Source organism: Myotis nattereri (genome assembly GCF_964212035.1).
Source record: "Myotis nattereri genome assembly, chromosome: 1".
In the NCBI taxonomy this organism is placed as follows: Eukaryota; Metazoa; Chordata; class Mammalia; order Chiroptera; family Vespertilionidae; genus Myotis; species Myotis nattereri.
The window spans coordinates 200592610-200608814 of NC_138075.1; the positions used below are offsets into that span (position 1 = coordinate 200592610).

Here is a 16205-nt window from a genome sequence, read left to right on the forward strand (position 1 = left end):
TTCTCCATAGAAATTGGGGCTATGTACACTGAACATTCTTAAGAATGACCTGCATGTTGGAAGCTCTAGGTTTGCAGATTTTCTAAATTCTTTCTCAATGTGAAATGCCAATAGGAGTATTAGTACCAGAAGGCTGAGTGTATGAGCTAAAAAGTGATAAACGTACTGTGGGCAAATGTGAAATAGAGAAAGTAATACAAATTGTATTTGTAAGGAGATGATCTCAGCATGATTGGTTCAATGTAAGGAAGAGAATCTGGAGGTTACTGTAGACTATCCTCTGGAGTTATGAGCCCAATGTGCTAATGTAACAAAACAATCTGGTCATCATAGAGTAGGATTTGAAAACATCACCTAGACCTTAAACAAAAACCTGCAGTTGTGTATACATCTGAAATAATAGATGCCTTTATTTCTTTAATATATTTTTTATTGATTTTTTACAGAGAGGAAGGGAGAGGGATAGAGAGTTAGAAACATCCATGAGAGAGAAACATCGATCAGCTGCCTCCTGCACAGCCCTTACTGGGGATGTGCCCACAACTAAGGTACATGCCCTTGACCAGAATCGAACCTGGGATCCTTCAGTCCACAGACCAACACTCTATCCACTGAGCCAACCCAATCAGGGATAGATGTCTTTATTTCAAAAAAATTATACGAGACATTAAAATATAGGATATTCTTATTCCAATTATATTACAATGTAGACTCTCAGGACCCAGAAAAAGTCTCAAAGTTTGAGAGGAGTAAATCAGGAGAAAACCAGGAGTATTACTTTACCTTAGTGTAGGAAAAAGAATTGTCAAAAACCTAATAGAATAGGCTGGAAATAGGGGTTTAGTTATATAGGGGTTTATATAACTGTGACGTTATATAAATATAGTGACCTGGTGCACGGATTCATGCGCATTGAATGGAAATTAATTAGAAGGTGGCCAGTGGGGCGGGACTGGGCAAGACGGGCCTGACATGCCCTGGAACCAACCTCCGGTGGTCCCTCCCCTGGCGTCTGCAGAGTGAGCAGGGTCCCTCCGGCAGATGGGGGTCCCTCTGCCTGGCCCATGGGGATTGGGCTGAAACCGAGGGGTTTCTCTGACATCCCGAGGGGTCTTGGAGTGGGAGAGGGCACTCTGCAAAGTTGCTGTCTTATAGGATGTGGAATGCAAATGCAAGTATGCAGTAAACCAGATTTGGGGCCAACAGTGCCCCAGCAATAACATAACCCATGGCCAAAGGTGGAATCGTGTGGCCCCACGAAGAATCGGGCTGCCTCCTCTCTGGTTTCTGGGTGTGTCACCAGAGAACTGCCGCTGCCAAGTCACTGCAGCTTGGCAGTTCCTGTGTGGAGCGTCTGCCCCTTGGTGGTCAGTGCGCATCATAGCGACTGATGGATGGTTGGACACTTAGCATATTAGCCGTTTATATATATAGACGAGAGGCCCGGTGCACAAAAATTTGTGCACTCGGGGGGGAGGGGGGTCCCTAAGCCTGGCCTGTGCCCTCTCGCAGTCTGGGACCCCTTGGGAGATAACGACCTGCTGGCTTAGGCCTGTTCCCGGGTGGCAGAGGGCAGGCCCAATCCCTAGGTGCAGCCCCTGGTTGGGCTCAGAGCAGGGCCAATTGGGGAGTTGGGGCGCCTTCCCCTGTCATGCACAGAGCAGGGCAGATCGGGAGGTTGCGATGCCATCCTCAGTCACGCTCAGGGTAGGGCCGATTGGGGGGTTGGGGCACCGCCCCCTGTCACACTCAAGGCAGAGTCGATGGGGAGGTTGCAGCGCCATCCCGTGTCACGCACAGAGCAGAGCCCATCAGGGGGGTTGGGGCTCCGTACCCTGTCATGCACAGAGCAGGGCCAATCAGGGGGTTGGGGCACTGCCCCATGTCATGCACAGAGCAGGGCCCATCAGGGGGGTTGGGGCTCCGTACCCTGTCATGCATAGAGCAGGGTCAATCAGGGGGTTGGGGAGCTCCCCCCTGTCATGCACAGAGCAGGGCCGATCAGGGGGTTGAGGAGCTCCCCCTGTCACAGAGTAGGGCCGATAGAGGAGTGGGGGCACCGCCCCCTGTCACACTCAGGGCAGGGCAGATCAGGGGGTTGGGGGGCCACTATCACCCACAGAGCAGGGCTGATCAGGGGATTGAGGCGCCGCCATTCTCACACTCAGGGCAGGGCAGATGGGGAGGTTATGGCTCTACCCTGTCACACACAGAGCAGGGCCCGTGGGGGGGGGGGGGTTGGGGCGCCGCACCCTGTCACACACAGAGCAGGGCCAATCAGGGGGTTGGGGCGCTGCACCCTGTCACACACACAGCTGCAGGGCGATCAGGGGGTTGGGGAGCTCCCCCCTATCAGGCACTGAGCAGGGCTGATCATGGGGTTGGGTGCCTTCCCCTGTCATGAACAGATCAGGGCGGATAGGGAGGTTGGGCACCCCCCCCCCCCCCCCGTCACACACAGAGCCACAGGGTGATCAGGGGGTTTGGGCGCTGCCCCCTGTCACACTGATCCAGTGCGGGGAGGCCTCGCGGCTCCGCTGATCCCGGTGCTGGGAGGCATATTACCCTTTTATTATATAGGATAGAGGCCTGGTGCATGGGTGGGGCTGGCTGGTTTGCCCTGAAGGGTGTCCTGGATCAGGGTGGGGGTCCCCACTGGGGTGCCTGGCCAGCCTGGGTGAGGGGCTGAGGGCTGTTTTCAGGCCACTGAAGCTCCCAACTGCTCTTTTTCTTTTTTCTTTTTTATTCTGGGCCAGCTTTAGCTCTGGCTCCAGCTCTGAGGCCTCTGCTGCTGAAAGAAGGTATCTGGTTTGTTTGGGTTCTATAATTGAAACAATGTATAACTCCAGCTCTGAGATCCCGGGCTGGCTGAAAGCAGGTTTCTGGGGTTTTGTTTAGCTTCTATATTTGTTACAATGTTTCTTAAACTGCAAGCTCAGAGGCCGGCAAGGCAGGCGGGGAACGTTGGAGTCCTCTGTCACTGAAGCCAGCAAGCCTCATGTTAGTTTCAAGCTGCCTGGCTGCCGGCTGCCATCTTGGCTGGCAGTTAATTTGCATATCGCCCTGATTAGCCAATGGGAAGGGTAGCGGTCGTACGCTAATTACCATGTTTCTCTTTTATTAGATAGGATAATCCAGATGTTTTCCTGTCTCTTGTCCTCACCACCTACAATGTTTCCCTTTTCTCACTCTTTGATGTTAATGGGTTTCCCCGGGAGATTTTTCACCTGCACTCACAGAAAAGTCCTATTGACTACAGATGTTTATGTCCCTTTCTGTCACTAACCCCCCCTTCTAGGGCACTTCTGAGCACTGCTGCTTTCTTGGCACCACTGGGTTCCGCTGAGCTATCACTGCAAATGCACTAAAATATTCTGAGGTCCAATTTGTCAAACTTAATTGGAAAACTTAAACGTTTTCCCCTAACATTCTTAGATGGGTATCAAAAGCACTTAACCATACCCAGTTTTAGTAGTCACAACCCTTTCCGTTCTTACAGCTCCAGTGGCAAAGTGGGGACATCCCTTCAGGGATGATCTCTCCAGGGCAGATCCCTCCAGCCTGTGGTAGAGCCTCACCTCTTTCCAGGCGTGAGGTTTTGCTGCAGAGTTCATCTTCCAGTGCCAGGCGCCCTCTTCCCCTCAAGGAGTAGCCTTCTGGCGCCGGCTTGGGCTTAGCCGGGGTTCCCTCTGCTACAGTTCTAGCAAGGGGGACTGACGTCAACTTGAAGTTGGCATGAGGGGACCATCTACTCAATCTTCTCAGAAGAGTAACTTAACTCTCCTGGAAAAGGTTAAGAAAACACAAAGGACGTGAATTAAACGGAACTTTTCAAGGACAGTATTTAAATATTTTAAATGAATGAACGCGAGACAAGGACACCTCTGGGTTTGCAGATAGCTTCATTAAAGCTCTTCGGGGTAGGGAAATGCAGTGGAATCAGGAGCGGTGTGGACGGGGAGTGAAAACTTGTTCTGTAAATCTCAGGAAGAGTCAGCAGGAGAGTTTCAGGTATTCTAATTCATTGTAACCACTCCATTCACTGGGTGAGATTCCAGCTCGCGAAATACTATTCATCTGGAGAAGAGTTTGAATTTTTCTCTTCTCCTTTTCCGGCTTTCTCCAATACAGGTTGTGGTTTTGTCCCTATCCACATTTAAAGGGAAAGGCGCTTAGGAAAAGGCAAAATAGAGCGGACTTTGAGGCTGTATCTCTCGAACCCGTAAAGGGAGAGCGATAATGGATAAGGGGCGTGCAGATTCACTCCTTCCTTGCCCAATCAGGTGCACAGGAAGATGTCTTTTTACCAATAAAAATAAAGTTCGCTTTCCGGAGGCGGGAGGGTGAGCCTTGACTGCCAGTTCTCCAAAGCAACGATAGAGTAGAAGACAGAGAGTGATTAGAGGCAGGACCAACCCGGGAAAAGGGGCGGGATGGGGTGGGGGCAGCTCTGAGCGGCGGCCGGACTGGCCAGTGGAGTGCGAAAACCGCTGTTCCTGTTGTAGTGTTTTTCGCCAATCAGCAAGGTGAGGGAGTGGGCGGGGCGGGGAAGGGTGGTAAGAGCTCGCAGCACAGGCGAGCGCCCGTCGGGCTCGGGGGAGAGGGAGCAATCCGGTTAAAATCAGAAGCGGAGGGAGGTTTAACCACGGATCGGTTCCGATCGGATTATTCCTTAAAGGGGATGCGCCATTGTCAAGAGAACGGAGCCTGGGGCCCGAGGGCGGGGACCAGCGGCGCTTGAGGAGGCAGCTGCACCTGGACTGGGGACGGGTAGGTGTTGCTTGGGGGAAAGGCGCTTCATTTCACTTTCTCTTCCAGCCCCAGGGGCAGGCGCCGAGGTGCCCGCCGACCGGCGGCCCCAGCCCCGGCGGGAGACGAGGTCGCCGGCCCTCGCCTGGCTGTCCGATGGAAGCGGTGGGAGAGGCGGGCCAGGATGGCTGGCAGGCTGCTCCTCCCGAGCCAAGACTCATAACGGACACTAAGCTCAGCCCCCGTCTCAACCGAAAACCCGCCGGGTCCTCGGGGAGCGCCGCGCGCCCGGCTCCCCCGCGCGCCCGGCTCCCTTCGTGCGCGCCCCCTTCCCTTCGCGCGCCCGCCTCCCCTAGCGCGCGCCGCCTCCTCTTGGACTCCCGGAGCCGCGGGGCAGGGAGGAAGGCGGTGGTGGCGAGGCGGAGGGAGGTCGGCGGCCACTGTTTCGCCGCCCTGGCCTTGAAGGGTGGACCGAGGAGCCAACTTGGGGCGGCAGCTGGCAGCCCCGGGCGGAAGGGGTGCTGGAGACCGGCGGAGCGCGCGGAATAGCCTGCCCGGCCCAGCATTGTCCCTCTTTTCCTTTGGTCTCTCCGCCCACTGCTGGCGGTAGTTGGGAGGGGTGCGGATGCGGGCGCTGTGCCCGCGTCGCTACGGGTCGGCTGTGCACCCCCAGACCCAGAGCTTTCCGGAGCTGGAGTGGCCCAATCGACGTCGCAGACACCGCCCGAGGGCGGTTCGGGCCTGCTGAGTGTCTTTGCTGCTCTGAGCTCGCACCTTCGCCGGCTGAGCTCTTCTTGCAACTTTTCTTTGCGGATGGATGGAAGTTGTGGCTTCTGGGCGGCAGGTTCTTTGGGCGTAAGCTAGTTTCCTGCGTCCTGGAGAGGCTGATTTCTAGGGAAAAATGGTTCTTGACTGCTGTCGGTCTCCTTCCCATCCCAGTTTCATTCCTCAGCACTTTAAGTCTTTTCTCTTGTGCATTTGCAATCATCTGGGAGCATTAAACTCTCTCAGGCCAAGATAACTTGGCAAAAAAAGAAAAAGAAAGAAAGAAAAAAGGCGGGGGTGGGGGTGTGATGGAGAGGTCAAGAGTTCCCTGTAGAGCCAAACTTGCCTTAACCTTTGAACTGTGGAAAGTATCACCCCGACTTACTTGAGGTTCTTTTAGAAGGAAAAGGAAAAAAGAAAACAGAAAACCAGGTTGCCAGGGTCTATGAGGTTAGGAAGAAATAGACTTCGGATAGAAATAGTTTTCTAAAATGCATTTCTCCCTAGCAGATATCTTCTATTAATTTCTTTTTCTTCTTACAAAAGGTAAAGTTAACTTCTACTATTGAACTCATAGGCATTATTCGTAACACCAACTTTTACTATCAATAAAACAAGTATAAAAGGTTTTTTCATCTTGAGCATTAGTGCTATGCTGTACCTGTGGATACTTGCTAAAGAAATCATATTTAGAAACAGCACATTCCTTGTTAGAGACCTTATTTAGAAAAGGAATGTTTTCATAAGCATTCATTTTTGACAGTTTCTTGTACATACTTAGTAGAGCACTTGCATGTGCAAGTTGCATTCCTATAAACAAAGTAGCAAAGTAGCAGTGGGTATGTTACTCTGTAGTCTTTTTTTGCTACTCATAAAAAATAACATTCCATCCAGTCTTTTCTTCCATTCTGAGTGATTTTTGTAAAATTACTTATGTAGAAGAGTGAATTTTGTCCGAACACCTGGCCCAGTGTTGTTATTTTTTTTAAAGCAATACTAACAATTTCCCAAAGTGTTGATTAAAACACTATTTAGTAACTTTCTGAGTGATATGAAACATGACAAGTTAACAGACTCAGCAGTAACAAAGGAGACACTGCTTGGGAGAGAGGAAGGGAAAGAGATAGAAACATCATGAGAATCAACATCAGTCAACATTCATCCAGCTGCGGGCTGCCTCCTGCATGCCCCCTACTGGGATGGATCCCGAAACCCTGAGCATGTGTTGTGACCAGGAATCTGACCAGTGACCTCTTGGTGCCTGGGTCCATGCTCAACCACGGGGCCACACCAGCCAGGCGGCAGTATTATTGACTATATTCCCTATGCTGTAGGAATCCTGATATTAACTGGTATTGTTACATCTAATATCCACCTCCAACCCCACCCCTCTTAATCCTCGTCTGTGATAAGGACGGCAGGCAAGCTTGCGGGCACAATCTTCCTTTTCCCCATTACATGATAGAAAGTAGAAAACTAAAACATATTTCCAAATTTCTATCTTGGTTTACTTACCAATTTATTTAAGTAGTACAGGAGAGAATTTCTGAACTTTTATAAAAGCACATATAACGAACACATTCAGAATGAATTATCTTTGAAATATCTAGATTGTGTTTCCTGGAAAATATATTTTTCTTGTGAGCTTTTCACATTTTAAAAAACACATTGTCTTATGTATAGACATTACCAAGACATTTCTCGAGTTGTGAACTCTCTTGAGATCTTTGGTAACTAGGACTGCCTTCCATTTCTGTGCAAATTCACTGTGCCACCTAGTGCCTTCCTAGTACCTAGTAAATGTCTTAGGTCTTTGTGACAGAAAAAGATGATATTCTGTACAGGTGGCTTGAAGTACTTTTTTTTTTAATAAACACCTTTCTAAACAAGGTAAACCAGAGTACAGCAATTGGTTCAGTAACTGTGGGAAAATATATTAACTTCTTTGTTCTGTGTACAAAAATGTGATTTAATTGTTTATTGTTATAATGTCTGTCCACAGACATCTTTTGTGACAGTAATAGCTCATTGTCACAATTATTAGAACTAGGTTTAATCTGTCAACATCTGTTGAGCACCCATTTATTTAAGGAGTATTATGGGAAGATAAAGTAGAACTGGATGGCAGTCATTCCTCTCAAAGGTAGACAGTTTAATGGGAAGTTGCAAAATTAACATCCATAAGAAAAAGACTATTTCAGTGCAGTGACAAGTGCAGAGTAACCTCGACACAGGATTGATGCCAAAATGGTAAAGGAATAGCGCACTAATAGGAGAAACCTAGGTGAGGTTGGAAAGTTTTCATTGCTTTGTACAACAGATAGTCTCATCCTCCCACCCTCCCCGCCACCCTCTCCCCTTGGGTGACCATCAGCTTGTTTCCTACATCTGTGGGTCTGTTTTTGTTTGTTTTGTTTACTCATTCATTTTGTGTGTGCCTTTTAGCTTCTACACGTGAGATAGATTTTATATATTTTTAAATAAATTTAAAAATGAAGTATGTTTGGGGGTTGGCTGGGTGTATGTTCTCTGCTTGAACTATTTTTATCTGTAATAAATTAGGGGGGCAGAGCATGTGCTCTGTATTTCAACTATTGTTACCTCACCAGAGGGATCATCCCAGCTGAGATGTCATCTTGTCTGCAAGCTTTACTTCTGTTCTCCTCATCATAAGTGACTGCTCTTTCCTCTTGCTCCTGTAAAATACCCTTTTACAGCACAAGCCACGCTCTGACCTGTAGTATGGTTATGTGGGTATTTCTTCCTTAGGTTTTGGACTTTGATAAAGACCATTTACAAAAGTTAGAGGCCCTCCCTTCCCACCCCACCTTCTTGCTGTTGCCTAAAGTACTTGAGCAGTTTTATTAGACCACTAGTATTCTATAAACACTGTAAGCTGTATAGAAGTTCAAAAAAATTCTATTTGGGGTTGGTGGTGAATGTATGTTTTGTTTAGAGGGAAAAAGATCTTTATTTTCCTTACCACCAAAGTATCACATGCTCATTGAAAAATATGAGTATGAAAGAAATGTATATTTTATAAATTAAAAGTACTCCTGTGACACTGCTCTTATCACATAACCATTGGTAATGTTTTGGTGTTTATTCTTTGTTTTCCCCCCTTCTTTTTTTTTTTTTTTTTTTTTAGATAGGACTGCCTTAAACTATCATATTTGACAATTTTAATTAGTAAGTTGTATTTACTGGGAATGGAAAAAGGTAATCAATTTTTATACACTTATTTATTATTCATTTTTCCGGGCTCAGTAATTTTGTGTTGTTGTTGTTGTTTTTTTAAACTTTTCTTGAGTTATAAAGCTGCCACCAGTATGTTTGTATTCCAAAATAGACCTCATAATCATTTCAAAAGTTGATCAAAACCTGTGTCCCCGAATAGTATCTGCCTTTACCCTAAAATACATTTTGAGTATATACTCTAAGCATACTCTTTTCCCATTTCTTGATTTTTCTCATCTCTAGAGAACATTAAACTTATTTTGAAACTGCAACAGGCACTTCTCCTGGTAGCCAAAGAAGGACCGTACAGAAGGCTTTACTCTACCAGGAAGTTGCTCATAAAAAGGGAGCTACAGTTTAGGCTGATGAACTAGGTGATAAGATTCTATTGTTCAAGTGCTTCATAAGGCTGGCCCAGAGGGGAAAAAAGGGTTTCCCAAAGGTTCCTAAACAGAAATCCACGCTGCAAGCACAGCCAGGTGGCCTAATTAGCTGATTAAATCTCCATTCATTCAGCACGTTGTTGTTGAGAGTTTCACCTACTTTGTGCACCATGCCAGGCACTGAGCTCTAGACATTGAAGATGAGGTTAAGTCTATTGAAGATGAGGATAAGTCTGTCTCCACCACAAGTTATGAGCTCCTCTGAGTAGGATCCTTAAATAGACATAATGTACGTGTGGATTCAAGGCAGGAAAGCAAAGTGCCAGCTTAGGTGAGTTAGTTACTCACTCTTGTTTATTGTTCTATGTAGCTTCTTCCAAAATGTCCTAGCAAACAAACCTGGTCTTTCCTAGGGGTGGATTGTGCTCCATGGAGCCTGTTACATTAAATGTATGAGCGCTAGATTTTTTTTTTTTTTTTTTAACTCTCCTATTCCCATGATGTGGCAAAATATTTCTGGAATTTTACAAACATTGGTGTGTCTTTTTCCATGTACCCTTCAGGGATCATTCATTTCAAAGATGCCAATAGAGTATTAACACATTGTTTTAAACCTAAAATACTATAATAAATAGGTGCCTTTATCAATGTTATAAAAATAATTATTTTGAAAAATCACTTGTATTAAAATACAGTGTGAAGTATTTTTAACTTTTGCAAAATGGGCGCCCCTACATCCCCCCATGCTTGTGGCTTGATCAGTGTATTTGTGGGTAAGGGACCGGATTGTTAAGAAAGGGACCTTGTATGACTGTCAGTGATGTCACCGAGGCCAGGAAGACTAACAGACAGGTGTATCCTATGGAGTTTGACCATAATGCCCCAGTTAATGAATTTATCAAGATTTGTGAAGAGTCAGAGTTTTATTTATTTATTTTTTAATATTTTTTTTAAAAAATATATTTTATTGATTTTTTTACAGAGAGGAAGGGAGAGAGATAGAGAGTTAGAAACACCGATGAGAGAGAAACATCGATCAGCTGCCTCCCGCACATCTCCCACTGGGGACGCGCCCACAACCCAGGTACATGCCCTTGACCGGAATCGAACCTGGGACCTTTCAGTCCGCAGGCCGACGCTCTATCCACTGAGCCAAACCGGTTTCGGCCAGAGTTTTAAAATAACAGCTTTATTGAGAGATAATTTATGTACCATACAACTCATCTATTTAAAGTGTACAGTATTCAGTGGTTTTTAGTATATTCCAGAATTGTGCACCACCACCACAAACAGTTTTAGAACTTTTTCATCACCCCATCACATTCCCATCCTCCCTCCCTAGCCCGAGGCAAGCACTGATCTATATTCCATCTCTATACATTTGCCTGTTCTGGACATTTCATATACATGGAAAATTATATTTTAATGTGCCTTCCTGTATAAATTGGTCCCTCCCAATGTGTATTAACCCTAGGAGTGGAGAGGGTCTGTCATGATGTGTGTAGTGCCAACTATAAAAAGATTTTCTTTAAAAGGGAATTTATCTAAATCTTACTCTACCTAAGCCTGGAGAGTAATGGGGAAAGAGATCCCCCCCCGACCCCCCCCTTCCCCCCCGTGAATATCGTAAGACTCATTTTGGTGACACTTCTTTATATTCATTTAATCATTTGGTGAGTCTCTTCAAGTAAACAATTTATGTCTCGAGTTCTGCATACTGGACTTAAATAAAGGACAGTACTTTAAAAGAAGTGGAAAGTACTTAGTAAGTTCTAATCGTTGTTGAATACAATGTGCTGTTTACTTATTGATTCAAACTGTTGTGTTGTGCAACTCACCATTTATTTGATCAAAAATCATGCTTCCTAGGTTGATCATGATGAACTTTCGTGTGCCCTTGCACAATGCAGGTGACCTCGTAGGCACGTAAGTGCTTATTGATTGCCTGATTACTGTGACCATAGATATTTTCATCAGCTCTACTAGTCCTTATTCCTCATCTTGTAATAATAAGAGTAGCTAAATGTATTGAGTGCTTACTAAATAATGTGGTAGGTACTTACATGTACTGTCTTTTAAGGTAAAATGATACAGTTTATTTTTGAGAATTTCCTTTAATTATCTCCATGGATAATTTTACAGGCTTCTGATCATTTCTTTGTCTTTTAAAGATTATTTTGAATGGCCATTTTCTATCAAACCTGAGCCACCGCTTTCTCCAAATCTCCAGGAACTGTCAACATACGGTTTTTCACCGACTACATCCTGCTGTTGGGTGATAGCAATTGTAAGACCTATCTCTTTTTCAGAGCATCCGTACCTCAGAGAGGTTAAAGTGGTGTCAGGGACTTGAGGAAGGGATATCAGTTTTTTTTACTGACTGCAATGCAGCGTCATTTTTTAGGTCATAAAATATTTGATTGTAGCCCTGGCCTGTGTGGTTCAGTTGGTTGGACATTTTCCCATGCATCGAGGGGTTGCCGGTTCATTCCTGGTCAGGGCACATGACCCGATTGCCGGCTCCATCCCCTGGTAGGGGATGTGTAGCAGGCAGCCGGTCGATGTTTCTCTCTCTCACTGATGTTTCTCTCCCTCTTCTATTTTTTGGTATGTCTCTATTTCATGCTAATATTTAGATGTGATATAATTTAGTTCAATGCTGAAGAATGCTGGAAAGGTAATGCCGTTTTCGGTTTTGTTCTCCATTAAAAAATTGAAGATGGATTATGCTCTCTATTATACTGGTAAAAAAGAATAGCTTTGGTGGTTCGATTTATGTGTCTTTGCAGAAGACCCCCAGACATTAGTCTTCTCAGTCAGCAGTATACAGACCACCATTTGTTGGTGAAACCGTTTCTTTCTAAATCATGCCTGGTTTTTAGGGTTGACTTGCTTATTCCTTTACTGTTAGCTGTATCTCTCTCTCTTTTTTTTTTTAAATATACTTCTTAATTGATTTCAGAGAAGAGGGGAGGAATAGAGAGATAGAAACATCAATGATGAGAGAAAAACATGGATTGGCTGCCTCCTGCATGCCCCCTACTGGGGATCGAGCCCGCAACCGGGCCTGTGCCCTGACGGGCAATCAAACTGTGACCTCCTGGGTTCATAGGTTGATGCTCAACCACTGAGCCACACCAGCTGGGCAGTTGTGTCTCTTTGTTTGCTCTCATCACACCTGTCTGTGGAGGTTTCCTTGCCTTTCTAATTTAATATTTTTAGTGTGCTGTGAGACTAGCACCCATAACCACACTTGTTGAATGAATGGTGGGTAAAAATGCTAGAAGGCTCTGTGGGGAGCCAAGGGCTGTCATGTGCATGGAGCATTAGTGCTAGGTCCTTGTTATGTGGGCTTTTACTGCTTAGAGGACTCTTGCCTCTTTCCTGGTTTTGGACTATGTTTCTGATAAGTAATATTCTGGATAGCAGAAGGTGCTGTAACAGGGTGGGGTAGATGTCTAATTTCCCACGTAATGGTCCTCTTACTTCAGTCTTAAGTCTAACTCAAGTGGATGGAGAATAATTCTTTTTCGCATGCCTTGATATTCTACTTCTTGGGAGACCCTTCACAACCCCAAGTTTGTACACTAGGATACTTGCTGTAACATAGAACCTAATATAATGAATGCCATGAGCAGAAACTAGAGGCCTTAAAAAACTGTGAGGATTCATGTAAAATGCCACATGTGCCTGTCACCTAGATATTTATATTTAAACTGGATCTTTTGGCAATTAACTTATTTTATTTGAGGTAGAGTTATCGTCATAGATGCCCTTTTCTGTTTGTGTTGATGACAACTTAGACTTCTATGTCTTGTATTTAATATTCCTGGCAGTACTGAACCCTTACTATACTTTAAGTAAATACTGGTTAGGGTTTTAGTTGTAGATTTCTTTATCTGTTGGAATTCATAGAGTCATGTTTTTAGAGCGGGGTGGCCTTGGGAATAATATGCTGCAGCTCTTACATTTTGTAGCTAAGAAATGAGATTGTGACTTGTTTGAACTGTGGACAGAATTGAGTTTTGTTTTGTTTTTTATTCATAGACCAGTGTATTTCCTGTTCTAGCATATACTAATACTTACCCAAGTAAAAAGTTTAAGGGATAGATAGAATTTTAGACTCTTGTAGCCTCTATAACAGAGGTCTGCAGACATTTATGTTATACCCAGAAGTATAAAAAATTGTGTCTACATTTCTAATATGTGTAAGTTTGTTGTAAACTATATGCTACATATTAGTAGTATAAGAAGAAATGAACAAAAATGAGATAAAGATGAAAAACATTTTAGAATGCATTATTTCCATGCTTTTGATTCCACTTAAAATATTAGTGATTTTTAAGACAAGTATGATTGAATGTCATTGCTTCAATAACTTTTTATTTTGAAATAATTATATACTCGTGGGAAGTTGCAAAAATAGTACAGGGAGTCCTGTGTAACCTTCATTCAGCACCCCCTAGTTTTAATATTTTACATAACATAACATTTAACATAACGTAACATTAAACCAGGAGACTGACATTGGTACAGTACTCGTCAGTAGCTATATTCAGATTTCATGGTTTTTTAATGCACTCATTCGTGTGTGTGTGTGTGTGTGTGTGTGTGTGTGTGTGTGGTGTGTGTGGTTCTATGCAATGTGATAACATTTCATGAGTGGATTCATTTAACCACTACCACAATCAAGATATAGTACTGTTCTACCACTGCCAAGAAACATCCTTGTGTAGCTCAAGGTCACCTCCTTTCCCACCCTCCTCATCCTTATTTCCTGGCAACCACTAATTTCTTTTCATCTCTATAACTGTATCATTTTGAGAATGTTACATAAATAGAATCCTTCTGTATGTAAACTTTTGAGTCACTCAGCACATGCCCTAGAAAGCCATCCGAGTTGTCATATATATCAGTAGTTCATTTCTTTTTATTGCTGAGTGGTGTTCATTGTATGGATGTACCACAGCACACAGTTTAACTATTCACCTGTAGGAGTTTCCAATTTGGGGCTATTATGAATAAAGTCATACAGGTTTTTGTGAACAAAAGTTTTCCTTTCTCTCGGATAAATTTCCAAGAGTGCAGTTGCTGGGTTGTAGCGTAAGCATGTTTAGTTTTATAAGAAGCTGCCAGACTGTTTTCCAGAGTGGCTGTATATTCCCACTAGCAATGTATGAAAGATCCAGTTTCTCCATATGCTTGCCAGAATGTGATATTTTCACTATTTAAAAAATTTTAGTCCTTCAAATAGTTGTGTAGTGATATCTCATTGTGTTTTTAGTTTGCTTTTTCTTTTTTTTTCTTTTTTCTTTTTTATTTATTTATTTATTTGTTTTATATTTTATTGATTTTTTACAGAGAGAAAGGGAGAGAGATAGAGAATTAGAAACATCGATGAGAGAGAAACATCGATCAGCTGCCTCCTGCACATCTCCTACTGGGGATGTGCCCGCAACCCAGGTACATGCCCTTGACCGGAATCGAACCTGGGACCTTTCAGTCCGCAGGCCGACACTCTATCCACTGAGCCAAACCGGTTTCGGCTAGTTTGCTTTTTCTTAATGGGCAAACCTATTGTCTTCCTACTGAGCAAATTGGATTGTTTTTCATAGTTGAGTTTTGAGAGTTCTTTACATATCCTAGATAAAAGTCCTTGTCTGATAGATGGTAGGCAAATTTTTTTTTTTCCATCTGTGGCTTGTAAATCCGGACTTTTATAGAGCAAAAAAGTTTTAAGTTTTCATGCACCACATTTAATAATTTTTTTCTTGGATGAATTCTTGTTTTGGTGTCATGTCTATGGACTCTCCACCTAGTCCTAGGTCTCAAAGATTTTTTCCTAAAAGTTTTATAATTTTACATTTTACAGGATAATCACTTGCTTACCTTACAATTTTTGATAAAACCCTAGTATTGGTAACAGGCAGTTGTCAGTTCTACCATTTTCTTATTGCTTGCTTATATTTTGCTTTACTAATATTATCCTAATATATAAAAAGCCAGGGGCCGTCACGACCTAAATGAGCAGGCGGAGGACTGAACAGCAGGCTGCGTGGGGCGACCAGGCCAGCAGGGGGGTTAGTGAGGTACGACCAAATGACTGAACAGCAGGCTGTGTGGGGCGACCAGGCCGGCAGGGGGGGCAGTTGGGAGCGATCAGGCCAGCAGGCAGAGATGGTTAGGGGTGATCAGGCTGGCGGGGGGGGGGGGCGGCAGTTAGGGGCGATCAGGCAGGAAGGCAGGTGAGCAGTTAGGAGCCAGCTGTCCCGGATTGTGAGAGGGATGTCCGACTGCTCGGACATCCCCTGAGGGGTCCCAGATTGGAGAGAGAGTGCAGGCTGGGCTGAGGGGACCCCACTCCCCTTCACGAATTTTGTGTACCGGGCCTCTAGTGTTTAATATATTGTTTAATAGGCCTTTTTTGGGGGTAAAAATCTTTTAAAAATTCATTGGTGGGTGATAATAATTCTAGTGAGATCTGCCAGTATACTTAATTGGGCCCATGTCAGCTGCAGGATGTTGCCATATGCAGAACGTGAACAAACAAGGGAGGGCATCACAAATGGCCCCTCCAGGGTGTGAAACTGCCCCCTTTCCTTTAGGAGATACTGTGTGTGTGCATTCACTGTCACAAACAGGAACCCTTCCGAGCATTCTAAGGTAGAAGAGGCTTAATACAGGGCATTATAATTGTTACAGGGCCCAGCAGCAGGTTTTAGGGTGCGGTCCCCACAAGGGGAGCTGGAATCCAGAGTTTGTGCCGCATCTGCTGCACTCGCCTCCAGATGCCTGGAAGCTGCCGGATGGACGGAGCCATAGCTTCAGCCCAGGGTTAGGAAGTCCCACCCAGGAGCCTCTGCTGCCACTGCCCCTGCCACGCAATTCTCGTCACCCCAGAAGCCGGAGAGTGGACGTTGGAATGATGCTGTGGAGAGATCTTGTGTTTCGACAACAACCATGGTTGACCCCCAAACCACCAAAATATTGCTTTTCAAATTGCCCACAGGTGAACGGAGGTCAAGTGAGCCAATGTGTCACGTTCTGCATACGTCACACACACGCCACGAG

At 44.8% G+C, this 16205-nt stretch overlaps 1 protein-coding gene across 1 annotated transcript in view; it reads left to right on the forward strand.

Moving 5' to 3' along the window:
• Positions 1–4534: 4534 nt before the first annotated feature.
• The window catches only part of FRYL (FRY like transcription coactivator), a 245410-nt gene continuing 233739 nt past the window's right edge, over positions 4535–16205 (forward strand). The window contains exon 1 of the mRNA XM_081097652.1: positions 4535–4770. The gene's annotated coding sequence lies outside the window, so the exon portion shown is untranslated. The remainder of the gene's footprint in view (positions 4771–16205) is intronic.